Genomic DNA, 20188 nt, shown 5'->3' with positions numbered 1-20188 from the left:
ATGCACTTTACAGAATAAACAATACGCTTCCTTGTGACCACATTATGCACTGCCATGATCTCCTCCAATTTGGTGCATTTGAGCCAGTAAGCCCCAGGAATCAATGTCATTGAACAGTGGGAGGTAAATGAAACAATTGTCCACCAGTTGTTTTATTAAAGATTGAGCAGCTGGAATAGTCTCCAAGCAAATGCATCTACAGCCCCTATGGATTGCTACAGACGAATGTTACAAACTCTAACCTAAAGGAACACCCTTAGAGGAATACATTTCTTTTTTGACCCAAGCATCAATAATATATTTTGCTTTCCTCTAACATGTATGTTGCCTGAGGGAAGCAAAAAAAAAAAAAAAGTTTCCCTGTAAATAATAAAATCCAAAGTGAGGTCAACATTTCCATCCCCAGCAGGTTACTCCAGTTTGAACTCTCCTCTTTTTAATCATGGATAATTTCACCAACAGCACAGCAGTCCTGCTAGTTCACAGAAGATGAATTCTGCGTTTTCCTAGTTTGATGATTGCCTACTATGGTGTTGATGTGATGTGGATGCTAATGTTACTTTTCTGTAATTTATTGTTGAAGGAGGAAAAACATTGTCTTGTTTTCCTTACAATGTGTAATGTTAAACCAGAAAAATAATGACTCAACACTCACATTTCTTCCCCTTGAATAGAGATTGGCATGCCAGAATCAAAATGAATGAATAGTAATTACATCTTGCTAGGGAGAAAGGAAGGGGATGGACACCCATTGTCCATGGCTAATATATGACCAGCCTCCTAAATCCATGAAAATCCCTTTAAACAATTAAATAACATGGTAATCATAAAATATGTACATGTTGATGTGCCCTCCTAGGTATCCCCCAATTGCCCTCCTGGTAACAATTTTATTGTATTGACCCTAATAAATAAGTAGCAGAAAACACAAACACAACTGCCCAATGCATGACCTTGAGCCCAAAGATGAAGCCTTAAACTCAAAGATGAAGCTCACTCCAGGGTCTCCCATCTTTTCACTACCCCTTAACTACAGAGTATTAAGTTAGTCTGCAAGATGCCAGACACTATTATGTATTGGTGAAGAAATATAAAGTCTGGGTCAGATTGCCTGGAGTTCTAACTCACCTTATTTTTAACTAGCTGTGTGATCTCCAGTGATACTCACCTGCTCTGAGCTTCAGGTTCTCTGTTGGTAATGTAGCAGTAATAATCATACCTGCCTCTTGGGGCTGTTAGGAAGATTAAATGAGTTAACGTTTGTGAAATACTTAGAATAGTACCAGATGCCTTTAAAGCAGCAGTCCCCAACCTTTTTGGCACCAAGTCTCATTTTGTGGAACACAGTTTTTCCAGGGACTGGGGTCTGGGGATGGTTTCGGGATGATTCAAGCACATTACATTTATTGTGCACTTTATTTCTTTTATTATTACATTGTATATAAAACACTTCTACAACTCACCATTACAGAGAATCATTGGGAACCATGAGCTTGATGGTCCCAGCTGGGGTTGATGGGAGACAGAGACAGATCATCAGGCATTAGATTCTCATAGGAGCGTGCCAGCTAGATCCCTCATATATGCAGTTTCCAATAGGATCCACGTTTCTATGAGAACCTAATGCTTCTGCTGATCTAACGGGAGGCAGAGGTCGTGCAGTAATGCCAGTGATAGGGAATGGCTGTAAATACAGATGAAGCTTCGTTCACTTGCCTGCCACTCACCTCCTTCTGTGCAGCCCAGGACTGCTACTGGTCCATGGCCCGGGGGTTGGGGTCCCTGCTTTAATGCAGTTATTAAAACAGATAGAAGCTTAAATTAAAGACTTCCTAGGGGAAATCGTGACATCCTTAGCTTCAGAATTATCCTGTATTGTGTGGAACTGGGTCAGATTCAGGAAATTTTTAAACCAGTCCAGCCTACGCACATCTTAATCAGATATTTTAAGAATATTTCTAGAGAGTCTCAAAGTCATCTGATGTTTTGAGATTGCCTAACCAAAAGTTCTGTTTGCTGACTTGGTACCCTCTTAACACACTGTGAGTCTAGCATCCGGTATCCTAGGGTTTGAAGAATCTGCATACATTGATACTGCATTTCAGGGACTTACGGCATGTATGTGAATATGGTGGTTTCTTATGCCAGTATCTTACTGAAGTTAGGAAGTTTGGAATAATGGAAGGGACATGAATTAGGACTCAAAATAAAACTGGGATCTGACCCATCCCCTATTGAAAGTGCAGATCTTGGTTTGCCTACCTGGGATTAAATCTGTGAATCACAACCGAAGCTTTCCTGATTCTAAGAGTTTCTAAAAAGTAGTACTCTGTAAACTATTTTCAGCATTTCAAATCTCCAAATGGAAAACTGCATTCACTCAAATTAACACTGTGGGGACTTACGGAAACATTAAGTTTTATTGTTTTTTTTTTTTTTTCTTTCTCCATTGGCAAGAATTTTATCACCTTGGTGCAGTAACACAACCAGTGACAACCAGTCTTTCTGTGATGAGAAATTCTGAATAGCAATCACATATGTCATTGGTAGCAAAAGGTAGAAAGACAACTTAAAGATTACTAAAGTAAGTGCATTGTTTTGAGACAAAAGTCTTTCAAAATACAGAACCCAAAGGAGAAGGAGAATTAATAAAGGAATCCTAAATAGTAGAGAAGTTGAGATTCTGAACTCTGTAAAGCTCCTCTTAGCTCCAGAGTAATAAGATTATATGGCTCCAGTGACCCAGGACAGAGAGAATAAAATAAAATGAATTTAAGTGATAGAGATCAATACAAACTCTAATAAAGCAGGAAAATAAGACATAAGGACCAGTAAGAAATACACATGAGAAATTATAAAACATAAGGATTCATCTTTTTCCAAAAGAAAAAACTTGAGAAGTAATAATAATAAATTATTAGGAAAATGAGTTTCAATGAATAATTTATTTAAGTTGACATAAAGTATTATCATGACAAAAAATACTAATATAAACTGAGAACCGTACACCAAAAATCCAACCATCAGTCAACAAACAAGAGCCAACACTGCAGCAAAAGTTCTCAGAGTTCATGAAGCCTGACTTTTATGTCCTGAGTTCAAAGATGCCATCCATAGTGCATAAGATGAAGAAGAAAATACTACCAAGCATAAAATAATAAGGTGAAGTATGTAAAATTTGGTTTAAAAAGTTACATCCAATTTTCATTTTCTATTTTACAACATCCCCCTTTGATTTGCCCCTAAATATAACAAAACAGACAGAAGAGACTCCAGTGAAGAAAGACAATATTCAAAACTGTAAGTATATTAATATATTTGGGGGGCCAGAACAAAATGTGAGATTGTTCAAAATGAGAAATGACTAGCAGCAGTTAATGGCCTGACTTTCCCAAGTGAAAATATGTTTAATACAAATTATTATCATTAATAGATCAAATATATCAAATGGATCTTCGTGATATAGTGGAAAGAGTATCAACTTGAGAGTCAGATGCCTGGAACATTTTCATTAACTGGTTAAATGATTTGGATTGAGAAGAAGTTCTATGCACTCTTTTCAGCAAATATTTATTGGTTCCTTTTATGTAATAGTTATTATTGGTCATTATCCTGTTTATTTATCTGTATGGTGAGTGGGATGGGCTAAATGATTTCTGGATGTCTTCCAACTCTAAGACTCTTCATATAAAATGTTAATCGACATAGTAATTCCTTATTTTCTTTATCTCAGAACAGCACAGCAGTAAAGTGCAATGAATTTGCCAATAGTATCTCCAGTTATAAATGCCAATTGTGTGCATAGAAAGTTGACAGAGAAGAATAAAAAACACAAAACACAAATATTAACATGATTTAGTTAAGTAATAGAAAATATTTCTTTGAACAGGGCTGTTTGAGAAATGTAATGTATCATGAGAGTATAAAATGCAGATATTAAAATTCCTTACAACATATCCATGGAGCACTGAAATGAGCAATAATTGTAATTTGTGATGACACCAAATATTCTACACATGCTTAGAATATCAGCCTGTAATTAATTTATCTTAATGTGGAAATATTTACTCGTTCAAATGAATGCTTTTTAGAAAATATTGCATCAATTTGTAAGTTTGTTTCCTCAGTGCCAATATCATGTTTACATACAGCTGGAAAGTCTGAACTCCTCCGGTAGTAAGGTTAGAATGAGCGGACATGCTGAACTGTGAAAGAGATATTGGACTGGATGTCCAGGGACCTGGGCTCTATTTCTCACTCTGACATGTGATCGTAGACCCATCACTTTCAACTTCTAAGTGCCACGTTTTCTCATTGCTAAAATGACATTAGACCAAATGGACTCAGGATTTTGAAGGGTGACAACTCAAAATCCCCCTCAGTTACTGAATCCAGCTTAAAGTCCAGGATTTTCAGGTGATGTTTAGTCTCATCTGTCAGCTCTGGAAGGGACTCTATGTTATCTGGTGACTTCTGATTAAAATGGCAACTTATCTGTCCCCACTTGTCCCTCCTCCCTGATACATGCTCAAAATGCAGTGGCAAATCAAGGCTAGGATGACGATGAGAATGGGGGGTGCAGAGCGGTCCCTGGCCTATAGCAATAATGGAATCCTGATCGCCAGGCATTGTGCAATGACCCTGCTTTGGCAGTGAGGGAAGCTTCTTGATGAGACTCTGATTCTTATTTTCTGAAAGGAACTCACTTACCTATTCTCTGTGCCTCTGGCTCTGCCCTCTGGGAAGATCTAATCTTTTGTCCACTGAAGTCACAGCTGAATCTGGGATCTGGAAAGGGGCCCCAATGAAGAACCTGCAGCCACTAGTGCAAGTCTGAGATTTTAGGAATATTTTCAATCTCAATTTTTAGTCCAGGCTTCTCATTTCTTGGCAATAGTTTCCTAAAAAGCTAGTAGACTTTTAATATGCTTTTTGACTTCCCAAATTTCTTCCTAGACACAATACTCAAGCCAGATTTTTTTTCTTAATGCCCAGCCTCCTATGCCTCTCAATCAACTTAATGACAGCTACTTAGAAGCCATCTCAAAAAATAGGTGCAAAGGCCACCTCGTTAATCTGATGTTTGCTGAAAGCTGAGTCAAGTCATCTGTGATCCCTTCTTGGCCTTTGTTACTCACTAAGGCTCTTACTAATTTGTGGCTCTTCTGTTTGCAACACGGCACTTCCAAGTTTTTGACAGAAGGGGAAAGAGATTGAATAATTGTATTGGGGAGGTTTTATGACCTGGTACACCACCTTACTTCCCATTTTTCTTTGACTACAGGTCAATAACTGGAAAGAAAACTGGTAAATGAAGTCTTGCCCAATATTGTCCAGTAGTTTTGGCAATGATGCAAATATTCTATATCTGCTCTGTGCAAAGTGGTAGATATTCATCACACGTGGCTACGGTGCACTTAAAATCTGGCTAGTGTAACTGAGGAATTGAATGTTTAATTTTTTTAAATTACTAGTCATTTAATTTAAATAGCCACATATGGTTAATAACTGCCATATTGGATAATGCAGATTCTTATTTCCTCCCCCACCAAAAAAAGAGGAAATAATTTCAGTGAGTGGCGAGCCAGTCTCTGTCCAGCTTGGTCACTTATGTCAGTGCTACTGGAGAATACTGAAACAGGCGCATCTCAAGTAGATTCTTATATTATCTTCCAAACACTATTAATATCCAAAGATATAGAAGTCATCCTCACCCTTTTTTCACAGGCATACTAGTAAAAGCTGAGAAAAATGTACTACTTATATTTATAGTGGATTGTTTTAAAAACCTTTTGTGAGACAAATCATTCATGCTCTGTTTATAGAAACAGGAATTGGGATGTAATAAGAAGGACCTACGCTGATCACAAAAGTTTCTGATTTTGCCTTTTCTCCAGTTTCATGAATAAGAAACATGTTAATCTTCCCATTTTCAATTCTGAAGGAGTTACAGATAGGCTTCAGTCCATTGCAGCTTTCGCATTGACAATATTTTGTACGGGAGAATGTCGTGGGAAGGTTATTGGGGGCAGTGAAGTGTGATAGCTCTTCTCTGGAAAAGAAAAATCAAGTAAATCCTACTTGCTCAAAATGCAAAGCCTCTACAATAAAATGTGTAACAATAATTTTGAATAAGGAATTAACTACACAAAGAAATAGTTTTAAAATTTAATGGCTTCCTTATTGAAAGACCCCATTTTTATTTTGTTAGTTATATTTCATTCTAAAAATGAAATAAGCATCTTAATAAGCTAGAAGTCTTTACAACAAAATTAAATTTTAACATTAAAAGAGTCCCATTGTCCCCCAAATCTTTGCTGCTTGTTCATACAGAATTTACAATCGTGTTATTTTGTCAAAACAGTCATGTACTTGAAAAATGTAGAGAATAATGTCTTTCTTTGGAGTTGGCAGCAGTGTAAGGTGAGTGGAATTGAGGCCTGTTAGAGCAAACACAGAAACCTTGCATATACCAACTTACACAAAGCGTACACACCCTTCTCCCCATTTGTAGTTCAAGATGTAATATTTTAGTATTCCGTGAATACCTCAATTAGTAATATTTTTGCTCAGTAAAATGCAATTATATGAGTGATTTTCTTCATTTCCCTTATTATCTTTTCCTGACGGTCTCGAGGCAATACTTTGGAAGAACAACAGAGTTGGTTCTAAGCAAAGTTGTAAAGCACAAAACCCCATGTGTCCTTTCCTCAACCATCTCTTTCTTAGATCTTTCAGTATCTTTGCATTCCACTGCCTTATACTAATCAAAACCTATTCACTTTAAAGGATTGGATGTGCCAGTTTTACAATCATCTGAAATTGTTTGGATGAGAATATTAGCTCTTCTAGCAGCTATTTGTACTTTAAGCATATCACCTGTTCCTGTACAGAGTGAAAATTATCTCTGATGAAGGAATTCCAAGTACCAGCAAGAGGTTGGAGAACTTCTTTAAGTGGTGGTCTCTGGGGCTGCTAAAAATCACACAAAATACACAATCAGATTTTATATGGACACCCCAGGCTAGGCTTTTGGAAGAAGGAGAAAGTCTCTTAGTAGATGATTCCATGCTTCAGAAAGGGTGATGGTGCCAGGCATGGTGATTCAGGCCTGTAATCCCAACACTGTGGGAGGCCAAAGCAGGAAGACTGCTTGAGGCCAGGAGTTCAAGACCAGTCTGGTCAATATAGCAAGAACCTATCTCAAATGTATACATATTAGCTAGGAGGCTGAGGCAGGAGGAATACTTGAGCTCAGGACTTCAATTCTGCAGTGAGCTATCATCATGCCACTTCACTCTAGCCTGGAAAACAGAGTAAGACTCTAGAGCCTATCTCTAAAAAAAAAAGAAAAAGAAAGAAAGAAAAAAGGCAATTGCATCTATGCAAACAATCCCCTACATTTGTGAAGACTTCTCTGAAGGTTCAAAGAAAAAAAAATGTCTGAAACTAAAATGTGTGGATTATTGATTAGTTGTTAACTCATAGAAAGCCAGAAACATGGTTGCTTCTTTTTCCTCCTTAGCCCTACCTTCCAGTTCCATCTATAATTGCCAAATAAGTCTTGAACTTTCCTTCCCAAGTTCCCTCCGCATTGGGACCAGAGCACAATAGCTCTGAATTTACAGCAAATTTCTTCCAGAAATTTCTTGGAGATTTCCATCAAATGAATCATCATGTCATTATCTCTTAGTGGATGAAGACAATGAGTACTCGAGGGATTTTTCTAAGGCCAATTGACTTTTAAGGTTATTTGTAAAACGACTTTATTTTCTCCTAAGTGGTTTTATCTGAAGCCTCCAGAAAAACCTACTGAAATTTGAGAAAGGTGATCTTTTAAAAATCACTTTAGTTATTTAGTAATTCAATCATGTTAGTCATTTAGTTGGTTGATAGCATTTGTTCAATTTGAATAACACTCATTCAATTTACATATTCATTTAATTTTCACTCTCACACAGACCGCCATGGTTCTGCTGCACATGAAGTGGGGCAACGAGAGCCAGTTCCTTGGCGCCAGGGAGCACCAAGCGGGAGGAGCTTATGGTGCCAGTGGGCCAGGTCTACAATGAGCAGCTCAAGGTGCAGCGCCTCTGCTCAGAAATGGAAGAATTAGCAGAACATGACAAATTTCTCCCTCCTAATATGCAAGGACTGACTGATGATCAGATTGAAGAATTGAAGTTAAAGAAGAAAGAGGGTGAAAAATGTATGCATACACACACACACACACACACACACACAGGCTTAGCACCGAAAACTATAAGTCACAAACTCAGACCTCAGGCAACTCACAAATTAGTAGTCACTTTTACATTAATGATGTGAACTTCACCCGTAAGATGCTGCTGATGTTTTTTGAAGTTTCAGGTAGAGTAGATCACCCTTTCTTAGACCAGAATGGCCACACAATTTATCATCCAAATACATACAGTTTCAACGGTGAACAGGGGCACTATTATTAATTATGCCTGGACCACAGGCTCACTTCCTTTTCTGACACACATCTGCACCCTATCTGAGCTTCTCACTGTACCTCATAAAGACTGACCACAGAACCTATAGCACTTAATGGATATGCTGGTTTATATACAAATTCATCCTCCTCCAGATCATAAGTCTCTTGGATCTTGGCCTTTTCGTCACCAGATCCTGTATTATGGTAGCTATATAGTATTTTTAAAAATAATAAGTATTAGCATCCCCCTAAGGAGGAGATTGGGCTGGTAGTGGCATGGCTTTCAGAGAGAAAGGTGCTTTTGAATTGCAGTAAGTATGGTCTACCCAGGAGATATTTATTCTTTCTATAAACACTTTATTTAATGCACACACAACACTATTCATCTTGTCCAACCAAAACTATCCAAGCGATTTTACATATACAATATAACAGTATAATAAAGAATGTAATATTTTGACTTATACTCAATAACATAAGTTATTTTGCTTTTAACCGCCAGTTGCCTAAGATATCCAAAGCTATTCTCAAGGATCAACTTGCTTAAAGATTTTCACTTACTATGGGGACAATATGACAGAGAGTTTGGGGTTATTAAATCTCCTTGTAAACTATATGCAATCCCAAAATCTGAGTGACCCTGCTAGAAGCTCAGATGGGGCCCAGTTTTTGCACTCATGATCTCACTCCAAAACTACAGTGATGGCACAACCATTGTCTGAACATTGCTTGTCACTGTGGCAGAGGGTCAGAATACTCTGAAGGTCCTATACTGGCAAATACTCCCAAGTGGCAGTGACAAACCTCACTGCTGCTGACCATTTATAGACCAGAACACATTACATGGCTCCACCTATGGACAAGGAGGCTAGGAAATGCAATCCTACGATCACGTACCATCAAGAGAGCCAGAAATACTTGTTAAAAGAACATTACTGTTTATCACACTTAAATTCCTGAGTTGAGATCTTACCGGCTAAAAGAAGAACCCTAGGAAAATATGAGAACTGATAGAATTCTGAGGCAACACAATTGTCAATGACTTTGGGCCCTGAGCTAAGGGTAGACACCTCCTGAACTTGTACAGAATTTACTTGCATAAACTCTGAGTAAATTCCTAAAACGAGGGCCTCACAAAAGAGCTATGCTCCCTGGACCCACTAGCTGCCATTAGAAACAGGAAATCTGCTACTTATTAGCAATTCTTCAGAACTCCCAAAAGAATCAAGCCACAAGTTACATTAAGAAGAATGAGATAGTAGGTGTCATGATTAATATTGATGAGCAGTTGGTGAACATCAGAAGTTGGGCACAAAGAAGAATGTATTGGGAGATGCCAATTTGCACCTTATGTGAATCAGCTCTGTTGGACTAGAGTTTAAAAGAAAATAATCACCAGGATGGGAGACACAATGAGTAGACTCAACTCTGAACCACTTGAAGAGAAAAATGAGACATATCAATTATACTTGTTCATTTTTAGCAGGTTGAATAGTGCCCCCAGAACAGATATGTCCAAGTCCTACTCCTAGTAACTGTGAATTTGACCTTACTTGGAAATTAGGTCTCTGCATATATAATTGTTAAGAATCTTGAGATGAGAACATCCTGGATTGAGGGTAAGCACTAAATCCAATGATAGGTATCCTTGGAAGAAGAGAAAAGGAGAACAGAGACAAGAGAGAAGGAGGCTATGTGAAGATGAAGGTAGGGATTGGAGTGATACATCTACAAGCCAAAAAAAGCCAAGAATTGCTAGCAGCCATGAGAAGCTGAAAGAGAGGAGTAGAACAGATTCTCCCTCAGAGCCTTGGGAAGGAAGCAACCCTAACAGCACACTCTTATGTAAGACTGCTTATCTCCAGAACTGTGAGAGAATAAATTTCTGTTGTTTTAAGCTATCCAGTTTATGGGATTTTGTTATGGCAGCCCTAAGAAACAACAATACCTTTAAGTGGAAAAGAGTTTTTTTTAAGCTTCAAAAATCCTAGAAGTTGGTGATAAAAACCCTGATAAAGAGATAATCTTAAAATCATACTGAAGGTATGATGGTAAGTATGATGGTAGCATCACAGGTGTGTGACGGCAGATAAGATGGGATTATGATGTGTGTATAATGGCAGGTGTGATGGGAGTATGATGGGGTTATAATACAGGTTTAGGGGGAGTATCATGGAGGTATGATGGCAGGTATGATGGGATTATGATGGGAGTATAATGCAAATGTGATAAAAGCATGGTGGGGGTGTGATGGTAGGTGCAAGGGATTATGATGTGGGTATAATTGCAGGTGTGATGGGAGTGTGATAGCAGATGTAATAGGGGTACACTGAGGGTAAAATGGCAGGTTTGATGGTAGTATGATGGGCATATAATGGCAGATATGATGGGAGTATGATGAATGTATAATGGCAGGTGTGATGTGATTATGATGTGGGTATAATTGCAGGTGCAATTAGAGTATGATGGGGATGATATGGCAAGTGTGATGGGATTATGATGTCAGTATAATGGCAGGTGTGATGTGATTATGATGTGGGTATAATGGCAGGTGTGATGAGAGTATGATGTGGGTGTGATGACAGATGTCATGGTAGCATTGTGGGTATATGATGGCAGGTGTTGTGGGATTATGGTGTGGGTATATAGTAAATGCAACAGGAGTATTATGGTGGTACAATGGCAGGTGTGATGGGAGTATGATGAAGGTATAATGGCAGGTGTAATGAGAGTATGATGTGGGTGTGATGACAGATGTCATGGTAGCATTGTGAATATATGATGGTAGGTGTGGTGGGATTATGATGTGAGTATATGGTAAATGTAATAGGAGTATTATGGCAGTACAAGGGCAGGTGTGATGAGAGTATGATGAAGGTATGATGGCAGGTGTGATGAGAGTACGATGTGGGTATGATGCAGATGTGATGCGAGTATGATGGGGGTGTGATGGTGGATATGATGGCACTTGTGCTGGGGTTAGCTGGAAATCCTACCCCACATTCCCTCCAAAATGTATGGCAGGCTGGGCTTCAGGAACTGGGTCAGAACCATTCTCAAGGCCTGTGATGCAGACGATTCTTTTACAAGACTTGCCTGTAGGCAAGAGGCAAGATCCCTGATGCTCTAGTGGTACAATTTAAGGTAAATTCTAAGAATAGGAAATAAATAAAAGTTATGTTCAAACCTAAGCACAAAAACTCATAATAATGTTCCAAAATTGAATTCATACCCAGCATTATGACACCAACATATCAACATGACAATTTTTACTGCAGTCCACCCTCTCTTATTCTTTCCAGCCCATGAGTCATATTGGGGTCACATTAATATCTGCGATGATCTAAGCTCTTAAATTGCATAACCCAAAATCACCTCCTAAAATTTCTCCTCCAAGTATTGCTGGATGTAAGTGAGGTGTTTTGTATGTGTTCTCCAATATTCCATTTTTATATTTTTCCCCTCTTTGCCCATTAGTTAATGTCCTTGCTGTCACAGCTACCAAGGACAGGGCTTGACATTGCCACTCCTGCCCAAGCTCCGTGGAACAATGTTCCTGTGCCCGTGCTGCTTTCAGAACACTCGCAGACCTAGCTGCACATGCAGTGAGAACTTTGCAGAATTCCGCTTGGCTTTGACACGTCACTTCATCTCACATACAATTGTGAGACACCCCTACCTAGCATCTAGTGAGGTTGCAGAAAACTGCAGCAATTGCTTTTGTTGCCATTGTTGCAGATTTCAGAGCCTCCCTAATGAACAGGAAGGTAAGGCTTCCAGGAGTCAATTTGTAAGAGAACTATTGGTTGCAAGAGACTGAGACGAGGGATTTTGTACACGTTTTTAGGGGAAAAAAAATCAAAATGAGAAAGATACATGCCCCCTTCCCATGGCAACCCTGCCACCTTTTTTTTACTATGTGCAAAAAAGCAGCATGGCATCTAATCTAGGGTTTCATAGGGCTTCTAAGGACAACAGCTCCACCCTCACAGGAGTTCAGATTCAACTGAAAGAGGCATGCAGGAGTTAGATTTATGAAGATTAAAAAGTCAGCTTTGTAACTGATAAAATCTAGATTGAATTGGACAGACTCACTCCGTGAGAAATCCTGCTGGTCAACCATAGCTCTGGTCAAACTTTCCGGGGCTGTGATTGACCAGCAGGACTTCTCATGGAGTGAGTCTTGGAGCCCTCGCCAAGCAAAAGGAGAGTAGAAGCAGCTTACTCAACCATGGCCTAGTTCTTCTTCCCACATCAGGAAAATCACTTACCTGGAGAGAAATAGGGTGTGGGCAAAGAGCTTTACCTTCTCCCAGGAGAAATTCCTCCAGAGGAAAGGAAATCCCCGCTATTCACCCTTGGAATCAAGTGGGGAACACATTCTCCCATTTCAGTGTTCCTTTTTAGGAAATGCACAATACCTTTCAAGGCCACAATCCACATCTGTTTGAGACTGAAGCTCTTATTTTTTGGCATTATGTTACACTTCCTCCCGGGAATCCCTGGTACATTACAAGTATCCAATAAATATTTACTAAAGTCAGAATAATTATTCTCACTATCATCATTCTTTCAGTCATAAATAAGTTGGAATTACTAAATGTATCTTTTCTAAAATGGGTGTTAAATATATGCAAATAAGAATAGCTGAAAACACTTGCCACATTCTTCCTGCAACATATTTCAAAATGAAAGCCAATGTGGAAATTTCTTCAGTTCGTGTGTCCCACAAAGCGAGTATGCTAGAAAAATCCTCTGTCATCAATCTTGATAGTAGGTCAGGTCTGGAACTGAAAGCTATAAAAAAAGCTTGTCTGTGGTTTGGAGATGTAATGTTAACCAGGTCAAATTCTCAAGAGTGCTTATTTTTAAAAAATAAATCTATACTGAATAAAGAAATTTGCACTTGATATAATTGCTTATTAGCCTGGGTATTTTCATCTTTAAAAATCAGTAACAGAATTTACATCTTTTAACAGTAGCTTGAGAAGTCACAGTAAAGGATAATGTTAAAGTAGCCTGTAATGCTGGAAAAACTCTCCTTAAATCTTGAAATCAATAGCTTCACTTAGGATGCATTCAACTGAAGGTTATGGAGGACAAAATTCAACTGACTGAACCAATCTAGGAACTTTATTTATTATCTTTAAAAAAAAAAAAAAAAAGTCTACCAGTAAGGCCCTCACAGCGTTGGTTGATTCAGTAGCTCAAATACACCACCAGGGACTCAGTTCTTTCCACCTTTCTCTTTTGTCATTACATTGGCTTTTGCACTCAGACTTGTCACTTCCTGGCCACAATATGGCTACTATCTCTTGGTTAAATTATAGCTGTCACAATATGGCTACCACAGAGCCAAGCATCTGTGTCCAAAGAATGGAAGAAAGTAGGCCTTGTTCTCAGATCCCTTATAGGAATGAGAAGAAGATACTTCCTTCTGTCTCATTGGCAGAATTCTGTTGTCTGCCTTTCTGTAAGCCAACCACTAGATAGAATAATAGACTTTCCATGACTGACTAACGTTAATTAAGATTCATTTTCTAGGGTTGTGAGGACACTCAGTTCCCATGAAGCACAAGGTGGCAAAGGTTTGGACAAAACTGGTTTTCAGTTACCAAGGGAGGGAGACTGGAAATGGCTGCTGGAGAGGAAAAGAAAAATTGTATCTGATGCATAAGCAATAACAAAATGTCTTAATTTGATAAGCTATCAGGAGATGCCTTCAGTGTCAATGTGTTTATAAGTACCTGTCAACATGGTTTTGATTGCAGCTGGTATATCTTGTACCTCAATCAATGTTGCCTTGGTATCAGGCAACAATAACAAAAAGGGTTTTTTTTGATTAATGAATGTATTTAGAAAAATTCCAATTGTTCAATCTGTACATTGTACAAGTCCCACATTTCTGTTTCTGAGAGGTGTTGGACTATTGTCTCACTTCATCACTGTGCTTATGTTAGAGCAGAGCTAATTAAAATCCTTTTGTAACTTTAATTGAGTGACCATAATTCTCATTGCTCTAGGGTTTGACATTTCAACATCTTCAAATGGGCCTATATATTTCCTGAGACTAACCTATAGGCTGATTTTTAAAAATTGAACTTCGCAAAAATTTATCTAGCTTTGGAAAAGCAATATTCAATAGTTTTTTCACTCAGGTGATTTAGTAAATGGTTTTTCACTGCCTCCTATGTCCTGAGCAGTGTTCTAGGAGCTTGATACAGGCAGATACAAGGTTTGCTTCCAGTCCAGTGAGGGGAATTCAGACAAGCACACACTGTGATGGCAGTGAATTTGCTAAATGCTCCAGAAGGCATAAAAACACAGGGTTGTAGTGGCCTTTGGGAGGTCATGATGGATTCTGCCTTACAGAAAAGCAGACTTCATGATGGAAATGACATTGGTGATAACTCTTGCAGGACGAGTGGGTGAAAGGACATGTCAGAAAGCAGTAAAACCATAAAGACGAATGTGAAGAGATAGTGAAGGCACAACATATTTTGGGAAGGGTGTGGAGCTCTTGGGGTGAACAGGTGCACAATGGCTGGAGAAGTGGGTACATCTTGAAGGGAACTAGAACCTTTCTCAACAGAAGAGCCATTCCTTTTCTTTCTGAAGTGTACTATATCCCAAACATTGTTTCATTCATCTATTAAATACTTCTTATGGGTCTAGGGAACAGAAAATGCTCAGAATTTTACAAGACTAAGTCTCAAAAAATTATAAATCTTGTTTCCTACATCCTTACTCCATCTCTCTCCTCTGTCTCCTTCTTTCAACCTATAAGCATTTTCAAGCTTACTTTACTTAAAAATGTCTCCCTTCATCCTTCTCCTTCTCAGACCAGCACTGTACTCACCTTCTTCCCTTGACCACTGCAGTTCCTGAAAAACTGTTGAAGACATACTTTCATATTTTATTAACTCCTCAACCTATTGCAATGCTTTCTACATTCTGATAAATGTTACCACCAAACACCATCAAATCTGTTTTCAGTTTTCAGTCCACTGATCTCTCTGAGTCTTACCATTGTTATCCATACCTTCTTCCTTGAAACTCTCTTCTTTTGAGTTCTAAAACAGCACTTTTTTCTTCTCCTGTATCCGATGTCATTTCTTCTCAGATATTTGCAGTATGCTCCCCGTCAGCCCACCTCTCAAATGTTAGTGTTCCCTGCTCTGTTGGCCTCATTTTTTTCTGTTCTTTCTCTCCGGTTTCTCCCTAGATGATATTACCTGAAATCACAGCTTCAGTTAGTGTGGGCTCATGATTCCTAAATCTATTTTCAAATACCTAACCTTACTACCAAACCAGGGACCTCTATTTCCGACTGATTCCTACATAATTACCCAGGATTTTGAAGATGTCTCTCATTTATCACATCTGAGGTCAAACTCCTCATCTGTCTCATATACATTTTCTTCTTTCCTATATTCAGTCTTCGTCAATAGCATAATGTGAATTAAGAAGTCTAACTGTGCACAGAAAGATGACTGGTTTGATTTCTAAAAATCTGGGTCAGATCAGATAACAAAAGAGATAAAATGGCAAGGAGGTCATGGGTGCTTTGAATTTAATGTTATGTCATATCCATACTCAAGGTGTTAGACTTGTGAAGAGTTTCTACAGGCCTTCTCATTTAGAATGCATTAGAATCACCTGGTGGGATTTGCTACAACAGAGATTCCTGCTCCTGAGATTCTAATTCCTGGGGTCTGCTGTGGGGGGTGAGAATTTGCATTTCTGGATAGTTTCTAGGTGATGCTGTTGGTCCGTGGATTACACTTGGGTAGCAGTGCCCTAGAGAACATCAACTTTAATTTCGATGTATTATCCAGCCTATGACTTCTTCTCATGGTCCTGTTTACCATGGTCTTAGTCTTAGCTGAGAAAGGCATTAAAGTGTAGCAGCTAAGAGTGTGGTCAGTGGAGCCATGCCTAGATTTGAATCCTGGCATTCTTCATTACTGTAGTTGTGTGACACTGGAAAGTTACCTAGCCACTCCTTTATTTGGTACCCTTAAGTGTAAGATCAAAATGATAATAATAATAATACTTTTTTTCTTAGGTTGTTAAGAGGATTGAGGTCATTCATGTAAAGTACTTGGTGGCACAGGGGAGCCTGCCTCATGATAAACTCTCAAAAGATGTCTGTTTTCATTCATGGTTATAGTTTGGATGGGGAAGAATGGCAAGAAATTAAGCTAACAATCTAGCTCTGGCTATAGAGTCTTTAAATTATATCACCCACTACTCTACTACTCACCCCAGAACATTTCCCCTCATTTCTTGATGATTTTAGCATCTGGCTCATTGTCACTCTATAATATCACAAGAATAGCTTCATTCTTGGAAATTCCAATGTTCTCATAGATGATCCTCCTAACATTCAGTCTTCTCTATTCCTTGAACTCTTCTCTGCCAGTGATCTGTCCTCCACATTCCCTCCACTCCTCATTCTTATGATCATACTCTAAAATTTATTCAATAGTCTCCACCCATCCCTAAACTCGATTTCACATACTCTACCCTGACCAACACTTGCTACCTTCTCAGCTCACCCCTCCTAGCACCTCAGTTCCCTTCAGTCCTGTGACCCCTAAAAGCTTTCCATTGATCCTATCATCTCCCATTCTCTCTTGTCCTTCTGATGTCATCTGTCTTCATCTCACTTGGGTTAAGTTTCATAGGCAATTACTATAATCATTACTGTTGCACACTCTGTCAATTCCCTGCCCAGTCCATGCCATGCTCATGCAGTTGAACTTGGCTGTGGCAAAGCTCATAGCCACACAAACAGACTTTACTCTCATGTCTCTGAACCTTAACTGGCTCAGCAATGTTTCCATCTTGCACTAGTCCATCCACTGTTCTACTCTAGAACATGCTTTCTTTACTGGATGCTTTCTTTATTTCAGGACACCTCAATGTAGATGTTGTTTAAATGCCCTGCTCATGTTCCTTGGGCCTTTCCCCTTTAGTCCACCTTCCATCTGCCAGTGTCTGTACTCTTTGACCTGTGGCTTTTCACCAAATAAAAAGCTGCTCTGCCCATGTATATGCAGGCTGACCATGGTGAGAAATGAACAGCACCCAGGCACATCTCCACACTTCCTATCATGGTCCAAGCCTCCTAGATTACTGCAGTGGCCATGGACTTGCCTCCCTATTTCATCTTACTTCCCCAATTATCTGCAGAAGAATGCATTTAAAACTTAAATCAGACTACATCATTTCTCTGCTAAATACTCTGCAATGGTTCCAAATGCTCTTCAAAGTGATGGTCTAAGTTGTTACAATGGCTGGCAGTCTTATCTGATTCTTATAGCCTTTCTGGCCTTATTCCCTAATCCACACCCATTCATTCACTCTGCTCAGGCCACGTTGACCTTCTTGGTGTCCTTCCAACACACCAGGCACACTCCTACCTTAGAGTGTTTGCACTGGCTGTTTTCTCTTCCCAGAAGCCATTCCATAGAAATCAGAGAACTCCCTGACTTTTTTTTTCAAGTTTTGCTCAAACATCCCCTCAATTAGACCTATATTGGCCATCCTATTTAAAATTACAATCCTCCATGAACCCCTTAACATCCCCCTTCACCCACACCCTACTCAACTTTCCTGCTCAACTTTTCCTTACTGCCACAGCATGTATCTCCTTCTGTCACTCCATAAAAAGTATTTATTTCTTCTGTCTCCACCTATCCAAAGCAGGAATCTTTGTTTTGTCTGCTGATGAATTCCTAGGGATTACGCAGTGCCTGGTGCAGAGTGTATGCTTAATAAACATATTTAATAATAAAACTCCCCAGTTCAGGTTGTGAAGAGTTTTGAACACCCTGCTACACTATAATTCAGATTTTACCCTCTAGGCCATTAGAAGTTATTCCAAGCTTTTGAGTGTGCAAATGAGAGATCAACTGCATATCTTAGAGTCCTAACTCTGCTGCATTGGGTGAATGAATGGAGAATGGATTGTAAGGGACAGAGAATGTAAGACAAGACCAGAAGGAGCAAAGGAACATTGTTGAGCACTTATTATGAGTCAGACACATCAGCCAGTGCTAATGACACAATGGTGAATTATATGGTTTGGCTATGTGTCCCTACCCAAATCTTATCTTGAATTGTAATAATCCCATATTGTGTGTAGGACCGGTGGGAGGTAAATCAATTATGTGGGCAGGTTTTTCCCATGCTGTTCTCATGATAATGAATAAGTCTCATGAGATCTTATGGTTTTATAAAGCAGAGTTCTCCTGCACATGATCTCTTGCCTGCTGCCATGTAAGACATGACTTTGCTCCTCTTTCACCTTCTGCCATGATTGTAAGGCCTCCTCAGCCATGTGGAATTGTGAGTCCATTAAACCTCTTTCCTTCATAAATTACCCAGCCTCTGGTATGTCTTATTATCAGTTTGAGAACAGACTAGTACAGTAAACCAAACTCGCCTGGTCCTCAAGAAGCTTGCGTTGAGGGTGGCTGGGTGGGTGGTTGAACAAAGGAAGAGTGGCAGTAGGCGGAAAACAAAGAATTATACACCTATGTAGGCAGAAACTCCAAGTCCAAGTATAGAAAGGTAAGTGATGCTATGAGAAGAGACAGCAGTGAAGCTAAATTTCACATGGGGAATGAGGAAAGGCCTCTTGAACACATGATGCTTCAGGGAGAGCTGAAGGCTGAATAGGAGTGAGCCAGGTTAAGAAGGGAGGGGAATGCATTACAGGAGACAGTGGGCAGGAAGGAGTTGTGGAGCAAGAACCCTTGGCACTTTCTAGGAACTGAATGAGGTTGTGAGCTGGATATCAGAGAGGGTAGTAGTGGGAGGTGAGCCTGGGGAGGCGAGTGGGTCAGATTTCACCGTACATCATGTTTACTCCAAATCTAGTGAGACAATGGGAAGAGCCAGAACTCACTTGAGGCTTCTAGTCCCATCTATGCTTCACCATACCTGTGTCTTCATGGCTTTCCCTGGTTCTGGGCCCAGGCAGATGCTCTGCCCACATCTGTGGAACCACATTCAACCAAAGCAGAGAATACACAGTGGGCTTGAGTTTACTCTTCATTTTAGTTGTCTGAGTTGAAGTGACCCCCATTAAATAGTGAAGATTTGAATAAAAGGCTTCTGTATTCCCATTTCAGTTTACCTTTACAAAGTGGAAAACTTCTCAGGATACCTGAGACCAAGAGTTGCCAATAATAGTTCACAGCCGCTTCCTCCAAAAAGTGCCAAAAGCGCACAGTGTCCCCACAGGCCAAGGCTTTCTGCTGTAGTCCGAGCCGTACTTCAGAACTGGGAAGCTTTGGGCCCCATTTTTTTCAACTAATGTTCTCTGAGCATTCTGAACACAGCCTAGAGTAAAAAATGTTGATTATCTTGACTGTGGATATGGTCTTATGGGTTTATACACATATCGACCTTTATGAAATTGTATTTCATGTCACTTAAACTTCAATAATGCTTTGAAAAAAGAAGTTTAAGATATATTTTTGGCACTTCTATATTTGGTGCTTCAGTTATATTAGCTAAGTAAATAAAATAATGAATGAAATCATGCTAAAAGGGTACCAAAATGAGAAATCAAATCTCTTGCCTATATGAAACACAAACACCAGGTCTAAAAAATGGGTCACAGAGTCACATTCTTTTCGCTGCATTTTCCTATAACACTACTGGGAGTAATTAAACTGGATTAGTGACATTTCATTTAAAGGGAGAACAAGTCCC

General features: G+C 39.3%; 1 pseudogene; it reads left to right on the top strand.

Annotated features, from left to right (window-relative positions):
• Positions 1-7967: 7967 nt before the first annotated feature.
• Positions 7968-19787, top strand: LOC112630998 (annotated as a pseudogene).
• Positions 19788-20188: the final 401 nt, after the last annotated feature.

This window comes from Theropithecus gelada, chromosome 9, assembly GCF_003255815.1.
Source record: "Theropithecus gelada isolate Dixy chromosome 9, Tgel_1.0, whole genome shotgun sequence".
Lineage (NCBI taxonomy): Eukaryota > Metazoa > Chordata > Mammalia > Primates > Cercopithecidae > Theropithecus > Theropithecus gelada.
Note: the sequence above shows the minus strand (reverse complement) of the source record. Positions and strands in the feature narration are given on the sequence as shown.